Below are 14,569 nucleotides of genomic sequence, written 5' to 3'. Positions count from 1 at the left end.
TTCAAACTGAGGACCTTTCGCAAATGAGATGAATGTGATAACCACTACACTACAAAAACTGCCGCTTGGGGAACGGAAAAGAATTAAACTTGGAAGTGCAATTTGCATATGGGCTTTCAAAAATATTTATTCTGCTACTAGTAACAGAAAAATCCTAAAATCATAAATAAAAAAAAATGTTTCTGCCCAGTTTCGAACTGGGGACCTTTCGCGTGTTAGTCGATCGTGATAACCACTACACTACAGAAACTGCCTCTGCAGGGTTGGAAAAGTATTGAAGCTGGAAGACCCATAGTATCAGAATACTCATAAAATCATAAAGTAAATGTATGTTTCTGCCTACTTTCAAACTGAGGACATTTCGCATATGAGATGAATGTGATAACCACTACACTACAAAAACTACCTCTTGGGGAACGGAAAAGAATTAAACTTGGAAGTGCAATTTGCATATGGGCTTTCAAAAAATATTTTTTCTGCTTCTAGTAACCGAAAAATCCTAAAATCATAAATTAAAAAAATGTTTCTGCCCAGTTTCGAACTGGGGACCTTTCGCGTGTTCCACGAATGTGATAACCACTACACTACAGAAACTGCCTCTGTGGGGACAGAAAGTATTTAACCTGGAAGAGCCATAGTAACAAAATACTCTTAAAATCATAACGTAAAAGTATGTTTCTGCCCAGTTTCGAACTGGGGACCTTTCGCTTGTGAGGCGAATGTGATATCCACTACACTACAGAATCTGCCTCTGCGAGGATGGAAAAGTATTGCACCCGGAAGAGCCATAGTAACAGAATAGTCTTAAAATCATAACATAAAAGTATGTTTCTGCCCAGTTTCGAACTGGGGACCTTTCGCGTGTTAGGCAAAAGTGATAACCACTACACTACAGAAACTTCCTCTATGAAGATGGAAAAGTATTGCACCTGGAAGAGCCATAGTAACAGAATACTCTTAAAATCATAACATAAAAGAATGTTTCTGCACAGTTTCGAACTGGGGACCTTTCACGTGTAAGGCGAAAGTGATAACCACTCCACTACAGAAACTGCCTCTGTGGGGTTGGAAAAGTATTGAACCAGGAAGAGCCATAGTAACAGAATACTCTTAAAATCATAAAGTAAAAGGAAGTTTCTGCCCAGTTTCAAACAGGGGACCTTTCGCTTGTGAGGCGAACGTGATAACCACTACACTACAGAAAAAACCTCTTGTGGAGCTGCAAAGTATTGAACCTGGAAGAGCCATGGTTATAGAATACTCTTAAAATCATAATGTAAAAGTATGTTTCTGCCCACTTTCAAACTGAGGTTCTTTCGCATATGAGATGAACGTGATAACCACTACACTACAGAAACTGCCTTTTGGGGAACGGAAAATAATTAAACATGGATGTGCAATTTTCATATGGGCTTTCAAAAATATTTTTTCTGCTAATAGTAACAGAAAAATCCTAAAATCATAAATAAAAAAAAAGTTTCTGCCCAGTTTCAAACTGGGGACCTTTCGCGTGTTAGGCGAACGTGATAACCACTACACTACAGAAACTGCCTCTGCGGGGACGGAAAAGTATTGAAAGTAAAAGTATGTTTCTGCCCACTTTCAAACTGGGGACCTTTAGCCCTTGAGGTGAATGTAATAACCACTACACTACAGAAACTGCCTCTGTGGGTACGGAAAAGTATTGAACCTGGAAGACCCATAGTAACAGAATCCTCATAAAATCATAAAGTAAAAGTATGTTTCTGCCCACTTTCAAACTGAGGACCTTTCGCATATGAGATGATTGTGATAACCACTACACTACAAAAACTGCCTCTTGGGGAAAGGAAAAGAATTAAACTTGGATGTGCAATTTGCATATGGGCTTTCAAAAATATTTTTTCTGCTACTAGTAACCGAAAAATCCTAAAATCCTAAATAAAAAAAATGTTTCTGCCCAGTTTTGAACTGGGGACCTTTCGCGTGTTAGGCGAAAGTGATAACCACTACACTACAGAAACTGCCTCTGCAGGAACTGAAAAGTATTGAACCTGGAAGACCCATAATAACAGAATCCTCATAAAATCATAAAGTAAAAGTGTGTTTCCGCCCACTTTCAAACTGAGGACCTTTTGCATATGAGATGAATGTGATAACCACTACACTACAAAATCTGCCGCTTGGGGAACGGAAAAGAATTAAACTTGGAAGTGCAATTTGCATATGGGCTTTCAAAAATATTTTTTCTGCTACTAGTAACAGAAAAATCCTAAAATCATAAATAAAAAAAAATTTTCTGCCCAGTTTCGAACTGGGGACCTTTCGCGTGTTAGGCGAACATGATAACCACTACACTACAGAAACTGCCTCTGCGGGGTTGGAAAAGTATTGAACCTGGAAGAACCATAGTATCAGAATACACATAAAATCATAAAGGAAATGTATGTTTCTGCCTACTTTCAAACTGAGGACATTTCGCATATGAGATGAATGTGATAACCACTACACTACAAAAACTACCTCTTGGGGAACGGAAAAGAATTAAACTTGGAAGAGCAATTTGCATATGGGCTTTCAAAAATATTTTTTCTGCTTCTAGTAACAGAAAAATCCTAAAATCATAAATTAAAAAAATGTTTCTGCCCAGTTTCGAACTGGGGACCTTTCGCGTGTTCCACGAATGTGATAACCACTACACTACAGAAACTGCCTCTGTGGCGACAGAAAGTATTGAACCTGGAAGAGCCATAGTAACAAAATACTCTTAAAATCATAAGAGTATGTTTCTGCCCAGTTTCGAACTGGGGACCTTTCGCGTGTGAGGCGAACGTGATAACCACTACACTACAGAAACTGCCTCTGCAAGGATCGAAAAGTATTGCACCTGGAAGAGCCATAGTAACAGAATACTCTTAAAATCATAACATAAAAGGATGTTTCTGCCCAGTTTTGAACTGGTGACCTTTCGCGTGTAAGGCGAACGTGATAACCAATACACTACAGAAGCTACCTCTGCGAGGACTGAAAAGTATTGAACCTGGAAGACCCATATTAACAGAATCCTCATAAAATCATAAAGTAAAAGTATGTTTCTGCCCACTTTCAAACTGAGGACCTTTTGCATATGAGATGAATGTGATAACCACTACACTACAATAACTGCCTCTTGGGGAACGGAAAAGAATTAAACCTGGAAGTGCAATTTGCATATGGGCTTTCAAAAATATTTTTTCAGCTAATAGTAACAGAAAAATCCTGAATAAAAAATAAATTTTTGCCCAGTTTCAAACAGGGGACCATTCGCGAGTTAGGCGAACGTGATAACCACTACACTACAGAAACTGCCTCTTGTGGAGTGGCAAAGTATTGAACCTGGAAGAGCCATAGTAACAGAATACTTATAAAATCATACAGTAAAAGTATGTTTCTGCCTACTTTCAAACTGATGACCTTTCGCATATGAGATGAATATGATAACCACTACACTACAAATACTGCCTCTTGGAGAACAGAAAATAATTAAACTCGGAAGTGCAATTTGCATATGGGCTTTCAAAAATATTTTTTCTGCTAATAGTAACAGAAAAATCCTAAAATCATAAATAAAAAAAAAGTTTCTACCCAGTTTCGAACTGGGGACTTTTCGCGTGTGAGGCGAACGTGATAACCACTACACTACAGAAACTGCCTCTGTGGGGACGGAAAAGTATTGAAAGTAAAAGTATGTTTCTGCCCACTTTCAAACTGGGGACCTTTCACCTGTGTGAGGCGAATGTGATAACCACTACACTACATAAACTGCCTCTGTGGGTACAGAAAAGTATTGTACCTGGAAGAGACATAGTAACAGAATACTCTTAAAATCATAACGTGAAAGTATGTTTCTGCCCAGTTTCAAACAGGGGACCTTTCGCATGTGAGGCGAACGTGATAACCACTACACTACAGAAACAGCCTCTTGTGGAGTGGCAAAGTATTGAACCTGGAAGAGCCATGGTTATAGAATACTCTTAAAATCATAATGTAAAAGTATGTTTCTGCCCACTTTCAAACTGAGGATCTTTCGCATATGAGATGAACGTGATAACCACTACACTACAGAAACTGCCTCTTCGGGAATGGAAAAGAATTAAACATGGATGTGCAATTTGCATATGGGCTTTCAAAAATATTTTTTCTGCTAATTGTAACAGAAAAATCCTAATATCATAAATAAAAAAAATGTTTCTGCCCATTTTTGAACTGGGTACCTTTCGCGTGTTAGGCGAACGTGATAACCACTACACTACAGAAACTGCATCTTTGGAGACGGAAAAGTATTGCACCTGGAAGAGCCATAGTAACAGAATACTCTTAAAATCATAAAATAAAAGTATGTTTTTGCCCACTTTCAAACTGGGGACCTTTTGTGTGTTAGGCGAACGTGATAACCACTACACTACAGAAACTGCCTCTGCGGGGTTGGAAAAGTATTGAACCTGGAAGACCCATAGTAACAGTATCCTCATAAAATCATAAAGTAAAAGTATGTTTCTGCCCACTTTCAAACTGGGGACTTTTCGTGTGTGAGGCGAATGTGATAACCACTGCACTACAGAAACTGCCTCTGTGGGTACGGTAAAGTATTGAACCTGGAAGAGCCATAGTAAGAGAATACTCTTAAAATCATAACGTGAAAGTATGTTTCTGCCCAGTTTCGAACTAGGGACCTTTCGCGTGTGAGGCGAACGTGATAACCACTACACTACAGAAACTGCCTCTGCAGGAACCGAAAAGTATTGAACCTGGAAGACCCATAGTAACAGAATCCTCATAAAATCATAAAGTAAAAGTATGTTTCTGCCCACTTTCAAACTGAGGACCTTTCGCATATGAGATGATTGTGATAACCACTACACTACAAAAACTGCCTCTTGGGGAAAGGAAAAGAATTAAACTTGGATGTGCAATTTGCATATGGGCTTTCAAAAAATATTTTTTCTGCTAATAGTAACAAAAAAATCCTGCATAAAAAATAAATTTTTGCCCAGTTTCAAACAGGGGACCTTTCGCGTGTTAGGCGATCATGATAACCTCTACACTACAGAAACAGCCTCTTGTGGAGAGGCAAAGTATTGAACCTGGAAGAGCCTAAGTAACAGAATACTCTTAAAATCATAATGTAAAAGTATGTTTTTGCCCACTTTCAAACTTGGGACCTTTTGAGTGTTAGGCGAACGTGATAACCACTACACTACAGAAACTGCCTCTGCTGGGTTGGAAAAGTATTGAACCTGGAAGAACTATAGTAACAGAATACTCATAAAATCATAAAGTAAAAGTATGTTTCTGCCCACTTTCAAACTGAGGACCTTTCGCATATGAGATGATTGAGATAACCACTACACTACAAAAACTGCCTCTTGGGGAAATGAAAAGAATTAAACTTGGATGTGCAATTTGCATATGGGCTTTCAAAAATATTTTTTCTGCTACTAGTAACAGAAAAATCCTAAAATCCTAAATAAAAAAATGTTTCTGCCCAGTTTCGAACTGGGGACCTTTCGCGTGTTAGGCGAACGTGATAACCACTACACTACAGAAACTACCTCTGCGGGGTTGGAAAAGTATTGAACTTGGAAGACCCATAGTAACAGTATCCTCATAAAATCATAAAGTAAAAGTATGTGTCTGCCCACTTTCAAACTGGGGACCTTTCGCATGTGAGGCGAACGTGATAACCAATACAAAAACTGCCACTTGGGGAACGGAAAAGAATTAAACTTGGAAGTGCAATTTGCATATGGGCTTTCAAAAAATTTTTTTCTGCTAATAGTAACAGAAAAATCCTAAAATCCTAAATAAAGAAAAATGTTTCTGCCCAGTTTCGAACTGGGGACCTTTCGCCTGTTAGGCGAATGTGATAACCACTACAATACAGAAACTGCATCTTTGGAGATGGAAAAGTATTGAACCTGGAAGACCCATAGTAACAGAATCCTCATAAAATCATAAAGTAAAAGTATGCTTTTGCCCACTTTCAAACTGGGGACCTTTTGTGTGTTAGGCGAACGTGATAACCACTACACTACAGAAACTGCCTCTGCGGGGTTGGAAAAGTATTGAACCTGGAAGACCCATAGTAACAGAATACTCATAAAATCATAAAGTAAAAGTATGTTTCTGCCCACTTTCAAACTGGGGACCTTTCGCGTGTGAGGCGAATGTGATAACCACTACATTACAAAAACTGCCTCTTGGGGAACGGAAAAGAATTAAACTTGGAAGTGCAATTTGCATATGGGCTTTCAAAAATATTTTTTCTGCTAATAGTAAGAGAAAAATCCTAAAAACATAAATAAAAAAAATGTTTCTGCCCAGTTTCGAACTGGGGACCTTTCGCGTGTTTGGCCAATGTGATAATAACTACACTACAGAAACTGCATCTTTGGAGATGGAAAAGTATTGAACCAGGAAGACCCATAGTAACAGAATCCTCATAAAATCATAAAGTAAAAGTATGTTTTTGCCCACTTTCAAACTGGGGACCTTTTGTGTGTTAGGCAAACGTGATAACCACTACTCTACAGAAACTGCCTCTGCGAGGTTGGAAAAGTATTGAACCTGGAAGACCCATAGTAACAGTATCCTCATAAAATCATAAAGTAAAAGTATGTTTCTGCCCACTTTCAAACTGAGGACCTTTCGCATATGAGATGATTGTGATAACCACTACACTACAAAAACTGCCCCTTGAGGAAAGGAAAAGAATTAAACTTGGATGTGCAATTTGCATATGGGCTTTCAAAAATATTTTTTCTGCTAATAGTAACTGAAAAATCCAAAAAAAAAAAAAAATGCTGCCCATTTTCAAACTAGGGACCTTTCACGTGTAAGGCGAAAGTGATAACCACTACACTACAGAAACTGCCTCTGTGGAGTTGGAAAAGTATTGACCCGGGAAGAGCCATAGTAACAGAATACTCTTAAAATCATAAAGTAAAAGTAAGTTTCTGCCCAGTTTCAAACAGGGGACCTTTCGCGTGTGAGGCGAACATGATAACCACTACACTACAGAAACAGCCTCTTGTGGAGTGGCAAAGTATTGAACCTGGAAGAGCCATGGTTATAGAATACTCTTAAAATCATAATGTAAAAGTATGTTTCTGCCCACTTTCAAACTGAGGATCTTTCGCATATGAGATGAACGTGATAACCACTACACTACAGAAACTGCCTCTTGGGGAACGGAAAAGAATTAAACATGGATGTGCAATTTGCATATGGGCTTTCAAAAATATTTTTTCTGCTAATAGTAACAGAAAAATCCTAAAATCATAAATAAAAAAAATGTTTCTGCCCATTTTTGAACTTGGGACCTTTCGCGTGTTAGTCAAAAGTGATAACCACTACACTACAGAAACTACCTCTGCGAGGATGGAAAAGTATTGAACCTGGAAGACCCATAGTAACAGAATCCTCATAAAATCATAAAGTAAAAGTGTGTTTCTTCCCACTTTCAAACTGAGGACCTTTCGCATATGAGATGAATGTGATAACCACTGCACTACAATAACTGCCTCTTGGGGAACGGAAAAGAATTAAACTTGAAAGTGCAATTTGCATATGGGCTTTCAAAAATATTTTTTCTGCTAATAGTAACAGAAAAATCCTGAATAAAAAATAATAATATTTTGCCCAGTTTCAAACAGGGGACCTTTCGCGTGTTAGGCGAACACGATAACCACTACACTACAGAAACAGCCTCTTGTGGAGTTGCAAAGTATTGAACCTGGAAGAGCCATAGTAACAGAATACTCTTAAAATCATAATGTAAAAGTATGTTTCTGCCCCACTTTCAAACTGAGGATCTTTCGCATATGAGATGAACGTGATAACAACTACACTACAGAAACTGCCTCTTTGGGAATGGAAAAGAATTAAACCTGGCAGTGCAATTTGCATATGGGCTTTCAAAAATATTTTTTCTGCTAATAGTAACAGAAAAATCCTAAATAAAAAGAAATTTTCTGCCCAGTTTCAAACTGGGAACTTTTTGCATGTTAGGCGAACGTGATAACCACTACACTACAGAACTGCGTCTGTGCCAACGGAAAAGTATTGAACCTGGAAGAGCCATAGTAACAGAATACTTATAAAATCATAAAGTAAAAGTATGTTTCTGCCCACTTTCAAACTGGGGACCTTTTGTTTGTTAGGCGAACGTGATAACCACTACACTACAGAAACTGCCTGTGCGGGGTTGGAAAAGTATTGAACCTGGAAGACCCATAGTAACAGTATCCTCATAAAATCATAAAGTAAAAGTATGTTTCTGCCCACTTTCAAACTGGGGACCTTTCGCGTGTGAGGCGAATGTGATAACCACTACATTACAAAACTGCCTCTTGGGGAACGGAAAAGAATTAAACTTGGAAGTGCAATTTGCATATGGGCTTTCAAAAATATTTTTTCTGCTAATAGTAAGAGAAAAATCCTAAAATCATAAATAAAAAATATGTTTCTGCCCAGTTTCGAACTGGTGACCTTTCGCGTGTTTGGCCAATGTGATAATAACAACACTACAGAAACTGCATCTTTGGAGATGGAAAAGTATTGAACCAGGAAGACCCATAGTAACAGAATCCTCATAAAATCATAAAGTAAAAGTATGTTTTTGCCCACTTTCAAACTGGGGACCTTTTGTGTGTTAGGCAAACGTGATAACCACTACTCTACAGAAACTGCCTCTGCGAGGTTGGAAAAGTATTGAACCTGGAAGACCCATAGTAACAGTATCCTCATAAAATCATAAAGTAAAAGTATGTTTCTGCCCACTTTCAAACTGAGGACCTTTCGCATATGAGATGATTGTGATAACCACTACACTACAAAAACTGCCCCTTGAGGAAAGGAAAAGAATTAAACTTGGATGTGCAATTTGCATATGGGCTTTCAAAAATATTTTTTCTGCTAATAGTAACTGAAAAATCCCAAAAAAAAAAAAAATGCTGCCCATTTTCAAACTAGGGACCTTTCACGTGTAAGGCGAAAGTGATAACCACTACACTACAGAAACTGCCTCTGTGGTGTTGGAAAAGTATTGACCCGGGAAGAGCCATAGTAACAGAATACTCTTAAAATCATAAAGTAAAAGTAAGTTTCTGCCCAGTTTCAAACAGGGGACCTTTCGCGTGTGAGGCGAACATGATAACCACTACACTACAGAAACAGCCTCTTGTGGAGTGGCAAAGTATTGAACCTGGAAGAGCCATGGTTATAGAATACTCTTAAAATCATAATGTAAAAGTATGTTTCTGCCCAATTTCAAACTGAGGATCTTTCGCATATGAGATGAACGTGATAACCACTACACTACAGAAACTGCCTCTTGGTGAACGGAAAAGAATTAAACTGGAAGTGCAATTTGCATATGGGCTTTCAAAAATATTTTTTCTGCTAATAGTAACAGAAAAATCCTAAAATCATAAATAAAAAAAATGTTTCTGCCCAGTTTCGAACTGGGGACCTTTCGCGTGTGAGGCGAATGTGATAACCACTACACTACCGAAACTGCCTCTGCGGGCTTGGAAAAGTATTGAACCTGGAAGAGCCATAGTAACAGTATCCTCATAAAATCATAAAGTAAAAGTAAGTTTCTGCCCACTTTCAAACTGGGGACCTTTTGCGTGTGAGGCGAATGTGATAACCACTAAACTACAGAAACTGCCTTTGTGGGTACAGAAAAGTATTGAACCTGGAAGAGCCATAGTAACAGAATCCTCATAAAATCATAAAGTAAAAGTATGTTTCTGCCCACTTTCAAACTGAGGACCTTTCGCATATGAGATGATTGTGATAACCACTACACTACAAAAACTGCCCCTTGAGGAACGGAAAAGAATTAAACATGGATGTGCAATTTGCATATGGGCTTTCAAAATATTTTTTCTGCTAATAGTAACAGAAAAATCCTAAAATCATAAATAAAAAAAATGTTTCTGCCCATTTTTGAACTTGGGACCTTTCGTGTGTTAGGCAAAAGTGATAACCACTATACTACAGAAACTGCCTTTATGAGGATGGAAAAGTATTGCACCTGGAAGAGCCATAGTAACAGAATACTCTTAAAATCATAACATAAAAGTATGTTTCTGCCCAGTTTCGAACTGGGGACCTTTTGCGTGTGAGGCGAACATGATAACCACTACACTACAGAAACTGCCTCTGCGGGAACTGTAAAGTATTGAACCTGGAAGAGCCATAGTAACAGAATCCTCATAAAATCATAAAGTAAAAGTATGTTTCTGCCCACTTTCAAACTGAGGACCTTTCGCATATGAGATGATTGTGATAACCACTACACTACAAAAACTGCCTCTTGGGGAAAGGAAAAGAATTAAACTTGGATGTGCAATTTGCATATGGGCTTTCAAAAATATTTTTTCTGCTAATAGTAACTGAAAATTTCAAAATAAAAAAAAAAATTCTGCCCAGTTTCAAACTGGGGACCTTTCGCGTGTTAGGCGAACGTGATAACCACTACACTACAGAAACTGCCTCTGCGGGGTTGGAAAAGTATTGAACCTGGAAGACCCATAGTAACAGTATCCTCATAAAATCATAAAGTATAAGTATGTTTCTGCCCACTTTCAAACTGGGTACCTTTCGCGTGTGAGGCGAATGTGATAACCACTACACTACAGAAACTGCCTCTGTGGGTACGGAAAAGTATTGAACCTGGAAGAGCCATAGTAACAGAATACTCTTAAAATCATAACGTGAAAGTATGTTTCTGCCCAGTTTCGAACTGGGGACCTTTCGCGTGTGAGGCGAACGTGATAACCACTACACTACAGAAACTGACTCTGCTCGAACTGAAAAGTATTGAACCTGGAAGATCCATAGTAACAGAATCCTCATAAAATCATAAAGTAAAAGAGCGTTTCTTCCTACTTTCAAAATGAGGACCTTTCGCATATGAGATGAATGTGATAACCACTACACTACAAAAACTTCCTCTTGGGGAACGGAAAAGAATTAAACTTGGAAGTGCAATTTGCATATGGGCTTTCAAAAATATTTTTTCTGCTAATAGTAACAGAAAAATCCAAAAAAAAAAAAAAAATTCTGCCCATTTTCAAACAGGGGACCTTTCACGTGTAAGGCAAAAGTGATAACCACTACACTACAGAATCTGCCTCTGTGGGGTTGGAAAAGTATTGAACCGGGAAGAGCCATAGTAACAGAATACTCTTAAAATCATAAGTAAAAGTAAGTTTCTGCCCAGTTTCAAACAGGGGACCTTTCGCGTGTGAGGCGAATGTGATAACCACTACACTACAGAAACTGCCTCTGTGGGTACGGAAAAGTATTGAACCTGTAAGAGCCATAGTAACAGAATACTCTTAAAATCATAACGTGAATGTATGTTTCTGCCCAGTTTCGAACTGGGGACCTTTCGCGTGTGAGGCCAACGTGATAACCACTACACTACAGAAACTGCCTCTGCAGGAACTGAAAAGTATTGAACCTGGAAGACCCATAGTAACAGAATCCTCATAAAATCATAATGTAAAAGTATGTTTCTGCCTACTTTCAAACTGAGGACATTTCGCATATGAGATGAATGTGATAACCACTACATTACAAAAACTGCCTCTTGGGGAAAGGAAAAGAATTAAACTTGGAAGTGCAATTTGCATATGGGCTTTCAAAAATATTTTTTCTGCTACTAGTAACAGAAAAATCCTAAAATCATAAATAAAAAGAAAGTTGCTGCCCAGTTTCGAACTGAGGACCTTTCGTGTGGTAGGCGAACGTGATAACCACTACACTACAGAAACTACCTCTGCGGGGTTGGAAAAGTATTGAACCTGGAAGACCCATAGTAACAGTATCCTCATAAAATCATATAGTAAAAGTATGTTTCTGCCCACTTTCAAACTGGGGACCTTTCACGTGTGAGGCGAATGTGATAACCACTACACTACAGAAACTGCCTCTGTGGGTACGGAAAAGTATTGAACCTGGAAGAGCCATAGTAACAGAATACTCTTAAAATCATAACGTGAAAGTATGTTTCTGCCCAGTTTCGAACTGGGGACCTTTCGCATGTGAGGCGAACGTGATAACCAATACAAAAACTGCCACTTGGGGAACGGAAAAGAATTAAACTTGGAAGTGAAATTTGCATATGGGCTTTCAAAAATATTTTTTCTGCTAATAGTAACAGAAAAATCCTAAAATCCTAATTAAAAAAAAAAATTTCTGCCCAGTTTCGAACTGGGGACCTTTCGCGTGTTAGGCGAATGTGATAACCACTACACTACATAAACTGCATCTTTGGAGACGGAAAAGTATTGAACCTGGAAGACCCATAGTAACAGAATCCTCATAAAATCATAAAGTAAAAGTATGTTTTTGCCCACTTTCAAACTGGGGACCTTTCGTGTGGTAGGCGAACGTGATAACCACTACACTACAGAAACTACCTCTGCGGGGTTGGAAAAGTATTGAACCTGGAAGACCCATAGTAACAGTATCCTCATAAAATCATATAGTAAAAGTATGTTTCTGCCCACTTTCAAACTGGGGACCTTTCACGTGTGAGGCGAATGTGATAACCACTACACTACAGAAACTGCCTCTGTGGGTACGGAAAAGTATTGAACCTGGAAGAGCCATAGTAACAGAATACTCTTCAAATCATAACGTGAAAGTATGTTTCTGCCCAGTTTCGAACTGGGGACCTTTCGCATGTGAGGCGAACGTGATAACCATTACAAAAACTGCCATTTGGGGAACGGAAAAGAATTAAACTTGGAAGTGAAATTTGCATATTGGCTTTCAAAAATATTTTTTCTGCTAATAGTAACAGAAAAATCCTAAAATCCTAATTAAAAAAAAAAATTTCTGCCCAGTTTCGAACTGGGGACCTTTCGCGTGTTAGGCGAATGTGATAACCACTACACTACATAAACTGCATCTTTGGAGACGGAAAAGTATTGAACCTGGAAGACCCATAGTAACAGAATCCTCATAAAATCATAAAGTAAAAGTATGTTTTTGCCCACTTTCAAACTGGGGACCTTTTGTGTGTTAGGCGAACGTGATAACCACTACACTACAGAAACTGCCTCTGCGGGGTTGGAAAAGTATTGAACCTGGAAGACCCATAGTAACAGAATACTCATAAAATCATAAAGTAAAAGTATGTTTCTGCCCACTTATAAAACTGAGGACCTTTCGCATATGACATGATTGTGATAACCACTACACTACAAAAACTGCCTCTTGGGGAAATGAAAAGAATTAAACTTGGAAGTGCAATTTGCATATGGGCTTTCAAAAATATTTTTTCTGCTAATAGTAACAGAATCCTCATAAAATCATCAAGTAAAAGTATGTTTTTGCCCAGTTTTAAACTGGGGACCTTTCGCGTGTTAGGCGAACGTGATAACCACTACACTACAGAAACTGCCTCTGTGGGTACGGAAAAGTATTGAACCTGGAAGAGCCATAGTAACAGAATACTCTTAAAATCATAACGTGAAAGTATGTTTCTGCCCAGTTTCGAACTGGGGACCTTTCGCGTGTGAGGTGAACGTGATAACCAATACAAAAACTGCCACTTGGGGAACGGAAAAGAATTAAACTTGGAAGTGCAATTTGCATATGGGCTTTCAAAAATATTTTTTCTGCTAATAGTAACAGAAAAATCCTAAAATCCTAAATAAAAAAAAATGTTTCTGCCCAGTTTAGAACTGGGGACCTTTCGCGTGTTAGGCGAATGTGATAACCACTACACTACATAAACTGCATCTTTGGAGACAGAAAAGTATTGAACCTGGAAGACCCATAGTAACAGAATCCTCATAAAATCATAAAGTAAAAGTATGTTTTTGCCCACTTTCAAACTGGGGACCTTTTGTGTGTTAGGCGAACGTGATAACCACAACACTACAGAAACTGCCTCTGCGGGGTTGGAAAAGTATTGAACCTGGAAGACCCATAGTAACAGAATACTCATAAAATCATAAAGTAAAAGTATGTTTCTGCCCACTTTCAAACAGGGGACCTTTCGCGTGTGAGGCGAATGTGATAACCACTACACTACAGAAACAGCCTCTGTGGGTACGGAAAAGTATTGAACCTGGAAGAGACATAGTAACAGAATCCTCATAAAATCATAAAGTAAAAGTATGTTTTTGCCCACTTTCAAACTGGGGACCTTTTGTGTGTTAGGCGAACGTGATAACCACTACACTACAGAAACTGCCTCTGCGAGGTTGGAAAAGTATTGAACCTGGAAGACCCATAGTAACAGTATCCTCATAAAATCATAACGTAAAAGTATGTTTCTGCCCAGTTTCGAACTGGGGACCTTTGCGTGTGAGGCGAACATGATAACCACTACACTACAGAAACTGTCTCTGCGGGACAGAAACGTATTGAACCTGGAAGACCCATAGTAACAGAATCCTCATAAAATCATAAAGTAAAAGTCTGTTTCTGCCCACTTTCAAACTGAGGACCTTTCGCATATGAGATGAATGTGATAACCACTACATTACAAAAACTGCCTCTTGGGGAACGGAAAAGAATT

At 38.5% G+C, this 14,569-nt stretch overlaps 20 non-coding genes across 20 annotated transcripts; all 20 read right to left on the bottom strand.

Annotated features, from left to right (window-relative positions):
* Positions 1-673: 673 nt before the first annotated feature.
* TRNAV-CAC (transfer RNA valine (anticodon CAC)) lies at positions 674-746 on the bottom strand. The gene has a single exon. It is a non-coding gene; the product is annotated as a tRNA-Val (tRNA).
* Positions 747-826: 80 nt separating this feature from the next.
* On the bottom strand, positions 827-899 carry TRNAV-AAC (transfer RNA valine (anticodon AAC)). Its single transcript has one exon. It is a non-coding gene; the product is annotated as a tRNA-Val (tRNA).
* Positions 900-979: 80 nt separating this feature from the next.
* On the bottom strand, positions 980-1,052 carry TRNAV-UAC (transfer RNA valine (anticodon UAC)). The gene has a single exon. It is a non-coding gene; the product is annotated as a tRNA-Val (tRNA).
* A 423-nt stretch (positions 1,053-1,475) lies between these two features.
* TRNAV-AAC (transfer RNA valine (anticodon AAC)) lies at positions 1,476-1,548 on the bottom strand. Its single transcript has one exon. It is a non-coding gene; the product is annotated as a tRNA-Val (tRNA).
* Positions 1,549-1,930: 382 nt separating this feature from the next.
* Positions 1,931-2,003, bottom strand: TRNAV-AAC (transfer RNA valine (anticodon AAC)). Its single transcript has one exon. It is a non-coding gene; the product is annotated as a tRNA-Val (tRNA).
* Positions 2,004-2,273: 270 nt separating this feature from the next.
* TRNAV-AAC (transfer RNA valine (anticodon AAC)) lies at positions 2,274-2,346 on the bottom strand. Its single transcript has one exon. It is a non-coding gene; the product is annotated as a tRNA-Val (tRNA).
* A 417-nt stretch (positions 2,347-2,763) lies between these two features.
* Positions 2,764-2,836, bottom strand: TRNAV-CAC (transfer RNA valine (anticodon CAC)). Its single transcript has one exon. It is a non-coding gene; the product is annotated as a tRNA-Val (tRNA).
* An 80-nt stretch (positions 2,837-2,916) lies between these two features.
* Positions 2,917-2,989, bottom strand: TRNAV-UAC (transfer RNA valine (anticodon UAC)). Its single transcript has one exon. It is a non-coding gene; the product is annotated as a tRNA-Val (tRNA).
* A 605-nt stretch (positions 2,990-3,594) lies between these two features.
* Positions 3,595-3,667, bottom strand: TRNAV-CAC (transfer RNA valine (anticodon CAC)). Its single transcript has one exon. It is a non-coding gene; the product is annotated as a tRNA-Val (tRNA).
* Positions 3,668-4,204: 537 nt separating this feature from the next.
* TRNAV-AAC (transfer RNA valine (anticodon AAC)) lies at positions 4,205-4,277 on the bottom strand. The gene has a single exon. It is a non-coding gene; the product is annotated as a tRNA-Val (tRNA).
* Positions 4,278-4,663: 386 nt separating this feature from the next.
* TRNAV-CAC (transfer RNA valine (anticodon CAC)) lies at positions 4,664-4,736 on the bottom strand. The gene has a single exon. It is a non-coding gene; the product is annotated as a tRNA-Val (tRNA).
* Positions 4,737-5,494: 758 nt separating this feature from the next.
* Positions 5,495-5,567, bottom strand: TRNAV-AAC (transfer RNA valine (anticodon AAC)). The gene has a single exon. It is a non-coding gene; the product is annotated as a tRNA-Val (tRNA).
* Positions 5,568-5,833: 266 nt separating this feature from the next.
* On the bottom strand, positions 5,834-5,906 carry TRNAV-AAC (transfer RNA valine (anticodon AAC)). The gene has a single exon. It is a non-coding gene; the product is annotated as a tRNA-Val (tRNA).
* Positions 5,907-9,462: 3,556 nt separating this feature from the next.
* On the bottom strand, positions 9,463-9,535 carry TRNAV-CAC (transfer RNA valine (anticodon CAC)). Its single transcript has one exon. It is a non-coding gene; the product is annotated as a tRNA-Val (tRNA).
* A 575-nt stretch (positions 9,536-10,110) lies between these two features.
* TRNAV-CAC (transfer RNA valine (anticodon CAC)) lies at positions 10,111-10,183 on the bottom strand. Its single transcript has one exon. It is a non-coding gene; the product is annotated as a tRNA-Val (tRNA).
* A 568-nt stretch (positions 10,184-10,751) lies between these two features.
* Positions 10,752-10,824, bottom strand: TRNAV-CAC (transfer RNA valine (anticodon CAC)). The gene has a single exon. It is a non-coding gene; the product is annotated as a tRNA-Val (tRNA).
* Positions 10,825-11,391: 567 nt separating this feature from the next.
* TRNAV-CAC (transfer RNA valine (anticodon CAC)) lies at positions 11,392-11,464 on the bottom strand. Its single transcript has one exon. It is a non-coding gene; the product is annotated as a tRNA-Val (tRNA).
* A 762-nt stretch (positions 11,465-12,226) lies between these two features.
* TRNAV-AAC (transfer RNA valine (anticodon AAC)) lies at positions 12,227-12,299 on the bottom strand. The gene has a single exon. It is a non-coding gene; the product is annotated as a tRNA-Val (tRNA).
* A 572-nt stretch (positions 12,300-12,871) lies between these two features.
* On the bottom strand, positions 12,872-12,944 carry TRNAV-AAC (transfer RNA valine (anticodon AAC)). Its single transcript has one exon. It is a non-coding gene; the product is annotated as a tRNA-Val (tRNA).
* Positions 12,945-13,368: 424 nt separating this feature from the next.
* Positions 13,369-13,441, bottom strand: TRNAV-AAC (transfer RNA valine (anticodon AAC)). Its single transcript has one exon. It is a non-coding gene; the product is annotated as a tRNA-Val (tRNA).
* Positions 13,442-14,569: the final 1,128 nt, after the last annotated feature.

The sequence above is a fragment of the Taudactylus pleione genome, unplaced genomic scaffold (assembly GCF_031769625.1).
Source record: "Taudactylus pleione unplaced genomic scaffold, aTauple2 ptg000050l, whole genome shotgun sequence".
Classification (NCBI taxonomy): Eukaryota; Metazoa; Chordata; class Amphibia; order Anura; family Myobatrachidae; genus Taudactylus; species Taudactylus pleione.
Note: the sequence above shows the minus strand (reverse complement) of the source record. Positions and strands in the feature narration are given on the sequence as shown.